Below are 10,643 nucleotides of genomic sequence, written 5' to 3'. Positions count from 1 at the left end.
TGATTTTTTTTTGAGGTGAAAAATGTTCATAAGAATCACTTAGAACAAAGTTGAGCTTAGAGCCTTTGATTCGTCCAAAGTTTGGTATTTAATTCTATAAGGGTCTAATTTAAACGTGTATAACTTTTTATATGCATAGAATTTTCATCTCCAGACCCACCAAATTGTAGATAATTGAATTAGCTTTTCAACGATACCAATTTCGCCTTAATGTGATACCTGATCGAAATGTTATGGCATTTTCTGTGTGAGGCAGTAAGCCAACGTGATGCATCAGCTAGTGCGTTACGGAACTGTTTCACATGCTAATTCAATTTCTAAAGGGTCTAGGGGAACTTTGGTCATTTCCCCTCATCCAAATCTGCCCATAACACTTAATTTCAGCCCCCAAAAGCATTATACACTCTATTATTCATCTTTTCTCTCAAAGAAAAACCCTAGCCCCCTCTAGAACACCAAGAACTTCATCAATTTTTCTTCAAGAAAAGCAAGAACTAAAGTTTACAAATTCAAGAATTCTTTCAAGATTGTGTTTCTCCTTCAAGATTAAAGCTTTAATGTATGTAGGAGTTCATCCATGGGTCCTCTTTCACACATGGAGCCCAAAACCCTTTTTACTTAAATAAAGAATAAATTTTCCATTATTATGGTATTTTGTTTATTCAAGAGCTATTGAATTTCATGTTTTCATGGTGTTATTAATTTAATTCAGCTCATGTATGATTCCATGCAAGATTTTAAATTTCTCATGCTATGAATTTAAATTTCCCATGTTTTATTCAACTAAATTCCATGATAGATCCTAAATTCGTGATGTTTAGCAATAGTCCCATGTTTTAAATTCATGCCTTCCACATGTTTGATGAAATTCCCATATCATGTTAAGTCAATTTCAAGATGAATCCCCAAGTTATGAATTTTTCCATAGAACCCTATTGTTCCTTTATGTTTAAGAAATTATTACGTTCAAGCTATGAAATTTATATGTTTTGATGAAACGCCCATGTCCTATTCAAGCAAATTACATATGAATTCCTAAATTCATGATTTTAGTTATGTAATCATGCTATGCTCCCATGTTTAAGATATTCCCATGTACAAGTTCATGATTCCCATGTGTTTGATGAATTGTCCCATGTTAAAGCCTAAATGGGTGATTTTTAATATTGAATTTATGTTATTATTACATGTCCAAAACTATCCTCATGCTTAATTTAAACCATGAATTGCAAGTGTTTGATGAAATGACCAAGTGATGGGTTTATTTAAATAATGACTATTCGTCATGTCCTCAAAGCCTTAGTATGGTCTTGCTGTTATTGTTATCCAGTCCTGGGAGTATTCAATACCCAAAAATCTAGCTGTTTAACTGGAACTATAGTTGCTTCAGAATAGTTTTAGTAATATCATGAACTATAGTACTCAGTTAATTACAGAATTCAGTGAACTCAGTCCAGTTTAGTCAATCAATATGATCAGTAACAGTTTAGTCAAGCCTAGTACAGTCTAGTAATCAGTTTAGTGTCCATTCAGTTGGGATTAGGATTCAGCACTGAGTAAACCTAGGGATGGGGGCATTCCTACCAGTATAGGGTTTGATCCTTATTAGTAGTCCATGCGTTACAAAACTATGTAGCCAGCGTAGGGTAAGATGTCTTCCTTCCAGACTAGGGTTGACGTAACCATACATATAAATTATGGGTCTTCATGCCAGATTAGGGTTTACCCAACCCTATTAGTATCCCTTGGCAAGGTGATAACAAACTTTCAACTGGGGTTACAGGTTGGAACCTAACTCAGCTTAAATCAGGGTATGTCAGTTAGATAAACACTCTCACAGTTTCAGTTTCAATTTCAGTCTAAGTATAGAACTCAGTCCAGTTCTACAAAATTAGGAGTGTCGAAAATAGTCACCTAGTTATTTGTAATTCAATTATTAGTAGTCTCAGATATTAGTTACTCAGTTATCAGTACTTAGTATTCAGTTCGAGTATGAGCTTAGTTACAGTCTCAGTTACAATCTCAATTACAGTCTCAGTCACAGTCTTAGTTACAATCTTAATTATAGTCTCAGTCATAGTTTTAGTCCAGTAATTTGATCAGTAACTCAGTTTTAGGTTTGCTAGACTTAGCGTACAGTTATCAGTTATTCAGTTATTAGTATTTCAGTACTTTAGTTTGCAAATTATTTCAGAATCATGTTATACGCTTGGTCTTGCATTCTCAGATAATATAATTTTTATGTGTTCATTGTCTATTATCTCATGTTTCTCAGTCAGTACTTACCTTATATGCATAATACTTTACAGTTTCAGTCAAGTTATTCAGACTAAGTATAGTTCAGTCTTACATGACCAACATTCAGCTATTATTCATTCAGTTAATCAGATAAGTTAGTATGCTTATGCATTAATGCTTAATGTGATTGTATATTCGAGATCCTTAATTTATGTCAGTCTCCATCACGTAGTTTCAGACCCAGTATTCATACGGTATCTATGTTTTACCATATCCCAGCTTCACTTCTACTTATGTTATTAAAGTAAAGTTTTATAGAAACTAAGTGTACAGATTCACCATCTTATCAGAGTATGTTTGTCACTCATGCTTTAAGATGTTTTCAAATTTTAGTTTATTCCAGCCTATTAGTGAGTCTACTTACACTTAATATGCATGTTTTACGATTACGTATGAAATTAATTATATTTATTGCATTCACCCCTTCAGTATATTCCAGAAATACTGATCCACATATACGTCTATTGGCTACATTGTTTCATAGTGTAGGTACCAGATGTAGCTTGCATATCACGATTAGACAGTTGCAGATTCTAGCCAGCAGGTGATGAGTTCTTCTGCTTTGTGAACTCCAGATAGTTTTAGTTCATCTACAGTTCATTTACTTTCATGTGTATTAATTAGTGGTAGCTGGAGGCATCTCCCAGCTATCTATAGTCAGTATAGTAGAGGCTTCATAGATGTCAGTTAGAGCCAGTCATGTAATTTCAGTTTCATTCTTCAGATTTATCAGAATTTAAAGCTTTGATAGTATTGTATCTATTTTAGATTTTCAGTATGATTATATTTCCATACACCAGAACAACTATTTACTATGTTATAATATAGTTGCTTAACAATATGCTCGTTCATGGGTTAGCTTGGAATTACTTGTGGTTCCAAGCACCGTGTGATGATTAGGGGGTAGTCTCGGGTCATTACAGATGTTCTCACCAATAACCAAGAAACCTATTCAGAAGTTTGATATGAAGTTGGGCAAAATGTATAAGTCTTTAAAGTGGTGAGATAGAATATGTATCGTTGTGCCCTTACCTTTGGCTGAAGTACCTCAAAGATATATTGATAGAAAGTTGGGCCAATGATTCAAATCCTCTAAGTGGAGACATAAATGATATTCAAAAGATATCATGCCATTCTTTAACTAATGCTCTTCTTGGAAGGCAATCCAAGGAATTTTTCTTAATGTTTTCTAGTGTTTTTGATATCATTTTAGCTTGTTTTTGGTAGTTGCAAGTAACATTGCAAAATTAGGATGCGAGAAGTTAAGTTTGGAGGCTTGAAACTAAGCCCTAAGATTTTAGTGTAAACAACTTATGTAGCAGGCTATTTTTAACCTACACAAGACCTACTTGAGTAGGCTAGCTGCAGATGCAAAGCATATGGAGCGCAGATGGCTTGATATTTAAGCCATAGAGCTGAAGCTTCGTAATGACCCTTCAGGTTATTTTCCATATTTATTCTTATCTTCACCATTTGAGCATTTCCATAGCTTCTCCAAATCATTTATGACTTGCTGGGACTGACGGTTTGGTTATCGAGTAGTTTATTTGATTTTTAGAGCCAATTTCCTATTTAAAAGTCTTTTAGTTCCAAATGGCCATCGAGCAAAAACTTTAGTGAAGCAATCTCAGAAAATTTTTTTGACTGCGCCAGCAGATCTACCATGTTAATTTTTGTCTAGGTAGACCTTTGGTTTGGGTCCAACTGCACCCGATTTTATTTCGACCTAATGGTTAGAAAGTTGAAAAATGGAAGAAATGGGTGTGGGACCCACATTTGGTCGAAATGGCCTACGATTGCAAATACAACTTTGACATTGCATCGTAAATGTCAATTTTAGTCTAGGGAGACCCTTGGTTTAGGTCTCAAGGTTCGCTAACTTATTTTGAGCTATTGAGTAGAATTTATGAAAATCGATGAAAGTTTAGGTGTGGGCCCCACTTTTTTCCTAAAAGATCTCCTATGAAAGTTTTTATGATTTCAATAGATTTAAAATGTGGTTTACACTCAAAATTCATTATTGGATCAAGTTATTTGGATTCCGTATGAGTTTCAAGGGTCAAAACATTATTTTTCAGTTTGCTGTCATATGGTGCAACTACGATTACGACCAAAAGTGTGCGATCGTAGGAGCATAATCACAGCCTATGTGGCCACGATAGCAGCACTTGAGAACCTATAGGGGCTATATAAAGGTCCCAAGATGCATTTGGACCATTTCCCCTTCACCATTTAGACCTAGAAGCCCCAAAATGAGTGTAATAACTCCAAATTGGTGATGGGGGGCGGGTGACATGGGAGCTTAATTATCATCTTGTATCGTGATTATCTTCAAATTTAAGGTAAGAATTCCTTGAATTGATGCTTGAATTTCCTAGTTTGGACCCAAAACCCCAATTTAGGTTAGGGCTTGATTTTAGCCTAAAGTATGCTTAATTTTCACCCATTTCTTGAGGGTTATGATTCTTTTTTCATGTGTGAACATTGGGTTGTCCTCGGAAACTCCTTTTTATATGTGGAACCCACTTGAGGTTTTGGAGTCATTTTTGTACCCAAAGCACAATAGTGAAATATGAGTGTTATTTGACTCGTAATGATAAGTAGATTATGGTTTTGATAGTGAGATGACATTTTGAGGATTGTAAAGTAAAGACGAGCATGTGCTGCATGAAGTGAGGTTTTGTGGTTTGGCCTTGAGGTAGGATTCTGTCTACTTTTCTTCATAGATAATATGTGATATATGTTGCGTGTAAATAGGACGTTAGGCTTGATTATGTGTAGGATAACTTGACCTTGATTGATAATGTTTAGGGATTAGGTGAGGGTTTATACCCATAAGATGGCATATTTACGACCCTTTTTATGTTATTGCCTTTCCTCTTTAGTTTAGATTAGTTATAACATGGATATTATATAGTGCTATATTTGGAATATGGTTTTAGCATTTGAAGAGTGATTTGTATATTTAGCCTTATTGGGCTTGTGTGGTAGTCTTGAAACCATATGTTGAGTTGAGTTGACTTAAGTACCCTTATTTCTAGTCGAAGGTGCTATCTTAGGCTTGAATATGGCTTACTTGACATCTAGAAGATGAACTAGATATCTTATCCTAGTTTGGGGCATAGTATGCCTGATTATAAAACTTATGGATTAGAAGTGGGATGGTTCGGCCCACTTAGGCCTAACTTGTGTTAAGTCTTATAGATTTAATTGCGGATGTTAGACATAGATGAGGATATTAAACCTTAGAATAAGGTTACTTTGTAACTTGGTAACTTGTATTGACGTTCTCGAATTGTGGTTTTTTAGTTATGGTTATGATACTCCTTGTGGAAGTGATATTGGGAATTTAGAGATGACATTCCTTCTAGATACATTATGTGGCCTATAGAGATGCTATTTCCTCTTAGACTTGATGATTGACCTATAGAGTTGCTATTTCCTTTAGTAATGATTGTTGGACCTATATAGACGATGTTCCTCTTTGATATATAAATTGGCCTAGAGAAGTGATATTCCTTATTGTCATGATGTATGGCCTATTGATATAAGATATACTATAGATAATTACATGCTTATTGATATTATGCCTCTTATATATGAGATAATTAGAGATATGCTATCGCTTATAAATATGATTATTGATATGAGTTCTGAATATGAATATGGGCCTAAGGCCATGATGATGTTGAGATTATTTTGGATATATTAATGGGCCAAGGACCACGTTATGACATTGATTGGATAGCCAAGAAGTGTCTATCATTATAAATGATACGACTATAGTTTATGAATATGAATATGTCTATGGTTGTATACACATCTCTCTGGTATGGGATGGAGGAAGATGTGGTATGATGCTTACTATACCATTGAATAAATACTGGTGATGGAATGCATAGATTGGGTGCATTCATGATTATTATATTGGTAATTGATGTGAATCTAGTTTAAATATGATCTAATGAATGTTCTTCCTAATTGAGGGTTAAGCTAAGTGGTAGCTAGATGTCTTTTAGGTGGCTATAGTACTTGATGGCTAGAAACCTAATGTACTAGTTAATGAACCTTGGTTAGTTAAAATATGGTAGCTAATGATTAGAGTCGATACGTGGCCATGAAAATGGGTTTATCTATGATAATGATTAGTTTCTATTGATAACAAAGTTGTGATGCCGATTAGTTGTTAAGTAAGGATAATGTGGCTTAATAGTACTAGATGATAAAGAAAGTTAGTGAAATAAGCCTAGTTAATAATGATGCCTAGATGAAGATAATACTAAGTTAATAATGTTAACTAGCTAATAATGAGGATTAGTTAAGTAACGAGGACTAGTTGGTGAATGATAGTTAGTTAATGATTGGTGTTAGTTAATAAAAGATACTTAGATGATAATTGGTAATTTGTTGGCTAATGATGATTATCGAATATATAATAATTAGTTGATAATAATGAATAGTGGATAAATGGTGATTATGGTTCTGTGATGAATAGTGAACTAGCAGTTTAATAATCATAAGCATTGGTTACCTAATAACGAGTAGTTGGGATGTATTGACAAGATAGATATCTTTACAGTTATAAGTATATCGACTTGTGTCTATGCACCTATTATATGCTTGTATTTAAGTGTTGATAGTTATGATAATATATTGATACCCGGCAAGGCCGGAGGATATTATGTTGATATTGATACTTGGTATAAGTTTGAAGAATATTATTGTGATGATATTGATATCTGGAAAGTCCAAAGGATATTGTGATGATATTGGTACCCTGTTTGAGTTTAGAGGATACTATTGAGATGATATTAATACTTGGCGAGGCCGAAGGTTGATTATGATGATGATAGTCCAAATTAGGATAGTTATGATGAGTTGTAATATTGATGGTTTGCTTTACATTTATTCCTATATGCATATCACTTATCACCAGTATGTACCTATGTCTATCAGTCAGTATAGGATACTTTCATAGACATGGGTAAAGAATATGCCTTGTATTATTGTATGTTGATTGAACCTTTTGAGTCTGGGGCGGTGGGGGTATGCATAGGCTCAGATAGGTATTTGGTTGTTTGGAGTAGTCGATTATTCACACTGTTATTGATATTGTTGTTATCATTATTATGATCATTATTATGGCTAGCTTATGATAGATTGGTCATTGATCTGACATTAGGATTTGAGGTACGTCTTCGGCCTCTCCTATCTTATGATTGCATTATTATGCATGATTATTTCATGTCTAGCCATGTGGATTAGAAACCCCGAGTATGATAGTATTTAAATACGGATAAATGTTATAATGAGATCTTAAATAAGAATATAATAATATAGGTTATGCTTGAGATGGCCTCATGTTTATATGTATATATATCTATATATAAATATCTAGGTATATGAAGCTATGGTACTACCGTATATACCTTCCTTCATTGTTCATTTTCTATAGTCTTTACTTCGCCTTGTATATTACTATATATCTTTCTTCTGCTTTTTATTCATATATTGAAATGGGATATATGGTATAGCATTGACGTATGTTGAATATAGCTGGAGTAAGATAGTTCACCCTGATACTTACTTAGTCTTATTATGTTAGACACTTGGATATAAATATGATAGTATTCCCTTATTATTCTCATTGACTTATTATATGATTTATGGACTCTTGGGTGTAGTTTCCATTCTGTTTATATGCTGTGCATATTTGATTTATCTTTGGAGCTCAGTTGGCAGTTGCCTACTGAGTACCATTTGTTTGGTACTCATAATACACTTCTGCAGCCTACAAATCATAGTATGGGTTATCGCCGTTGATTTGTGCATCGTACGGAGCAGCCCTAGTTCTGAGACTTAGAGTGAGCTCCTAATGTTCAGAGTATTACTTATCTCTCTGTCTTATGTATTAGACTAGTCTCTAACTTGTTTCGGAGACAAGTTGTATCATTATATAATTCTTGATATATCACTTTTATACTTTTATGATATTAGAAGCTCTTGAACTGATACCACCGAATTTTGGGATTCTTCTATGTATTCATCTTTAATAGATATATTCCATATTCCTTTCCTTATATTATTGAGTAGTCCGTTACTAGCCGTTCTGGACTATGGGTTGGCTTTCCTACTGGTGGGTTATGGTAGGCGCCATCATGAATTGAGGAATTAGGTTGTGAAAAGATTATTGCCTAGACCTGCACTGGAATTGCTGCAGTAGTACAGTCATAGGCCAGGAACAACTTGGATGCAGGGCTGGCTAGTGCATAGTATTGCGACCTGCACTGCACCTGCTTAAGCAGGCTAGCCGTAGGTGAGACACAATTGTAGCATAGGTTAAGCTAAAGTGCATGCATATAGAGTGCTTTAAGCTGATTTGCTGAAGAAGTTTCACTTGTTTTCAACCTCAATTCAAATCCTTAAGTTCTTATCTCAAGAACGAAACCACAGATAAGTATATTTGACTTTCCCTTCATCATTTTCCTCTTTTAAACAAGCTCACAAGGTATGATCCTTAATTAAATTTTCTTTAAAGTATGAATAGTGATCACATTCAATGGTTTCTTTTGGGTTTAAATTTATTTCATTTGAGCTTAATTTGTTAGAATGTGTTGGTATGATTTTTTTTTGAGTATTTGACTTGTTTTACTTGCTCAATAGCAAAACTCTTGCTTACATACACTAGTGCACACTATGTGTTCGACAAAATACCCACTTGTAGTTTGTTTGCTTAATTGAGTGGTGGGTGACTTAATTGGGTTAGTATGATTACAAATGGTGTGTTTGGTGATGAATTGGTGCATTGAGCTTGTTCACATATGTTGTTATTCTATTTTTCAAGCTCTTACCTTTCATGCACACCACATGTTTGTTAAAATTTCAATAAGAGAGAAACACCTTATATGCTTATAAAGGTTAATGCAAACTTTCTTGGGGCGTTATGTGATCATTTTTGGATCATAGTTTTGAGTCCAATTGGTATTTAATGTTTGATAAATAATTGCTTTTGGTTGAAATTGTTGATGAATGTTGCATCCATGGTTTGATCAATTAATTTTCCTATCATAGCATCTCTGGGTGAAGTCTACGTAACCCAAGAGACATGACTGCTTGCCTTGCCCTATGATAGATTGGGTGATGCCATTCTTAAGGGTATAGGGTCGTTTAAGTTTCTATTGGTGCTATGAGTGTTTTATGAGCTAAATGGGTGATATGTGTAGAATGTGTGATGATGTTTATTTCAAAGAGTTGATCCATTGTGAGGAAAGAACCCCGTGAAGTGTAATGATAAAGTTGCCTTCCATCCACCTAAGTTTTTTTTAATTGTTTAAGAAGTGGCAAAGTTCAAAAATACTTTCAAAATGTCATTGGTGAGAAATGGAATTATTTTGAGAAAAAAACAAAAATATAGTTTTCTTTTTTAAAAGATCAAGGATGTTTTTGAGTTTTCTTTTTAGTGACATCATCGAATTCAATTTTTGGCTCTCTCTTTACAAGGATTAGTAAAGACTCAAATTGGAGTAACTTATGATGCTCAAATTGCTCAAATTAGTTGAAAGGCTAACTTTTTGCTCTATGCGTATGATGCCATGTGTGGTGTAATATTTGAATAATTCTTGTACATATGTGTAGTCTAGAACTTACCCCGAGTGTATTTAAAGCAAAATTCTAGGAAAGTTTGGTCCGGAGGATGACCCAAGGCCATTTTTGGACCCGCCACATAGCCAAATTTCCACATTAACATTGTTCCCTAGTTAACCCATTTGGGCCTTTTTGCCTATCTTTCTTTCTTATTGTAATGATGACCATGCTAAAACACCTAAACCTTTTTGAAACCATCTCTTTATGCACTTAACATCCTTTGATGCATCGCATGATTCTAAATAGTGGATTATAGGCAAAAGCCTAAGTTTGGGGGGTTGTGTATTTGGGAGAAGAATGTAAGGGTGGTTCAAATTCCTAGTTTAGAGGAAAAAATATTGTATGCTAAGATGATCCAAGTAAGGTATATGTAAGGTTGTCAACTCATGTGATTAAAAGACAAGAGATGTACTTGATGATAAAATTGAATCGCCTAGCCCATAGAACTTCAAGAGAAATTAAATGAGTGAGGGGATAAGAAGAGCTTGTAGGTAGAAAATCTCTTGAAAAGAAGTCATACAAGTGAAGAAATAAAATTATGGCTTTGAATTGTTTGGTAAATGTGAAACAAAAATTTAGGGAAATATGGGAAATAATTTAAAGGAGAATAATGTGGATAGCTTGAAAATTTTGGGGTAGAAGAAGTTGTGCGATTGCATTAAGAGAGGTATTTTAGTCACTTGATCCATATATATTCCTTC

Source organism: Capsicum annuum, chromosome 11, assembly GCF_002878395.1.
Source record: "Capsicum annuum cultivar UCD-10X-F1 chromosome 11, UCD10Xv1.1, whole genome shotgun sequence".
NCBI classification, from domain to species: domain Eukaryota; kingdom Viridiplantae; phylum Streptophyta; class Magnoliopsida; order Solanales; family Solanaceae; genus Capsicum; species Capsicum annuum.
Note: the sequence above shows the minus strand (reverse complement) of the source record.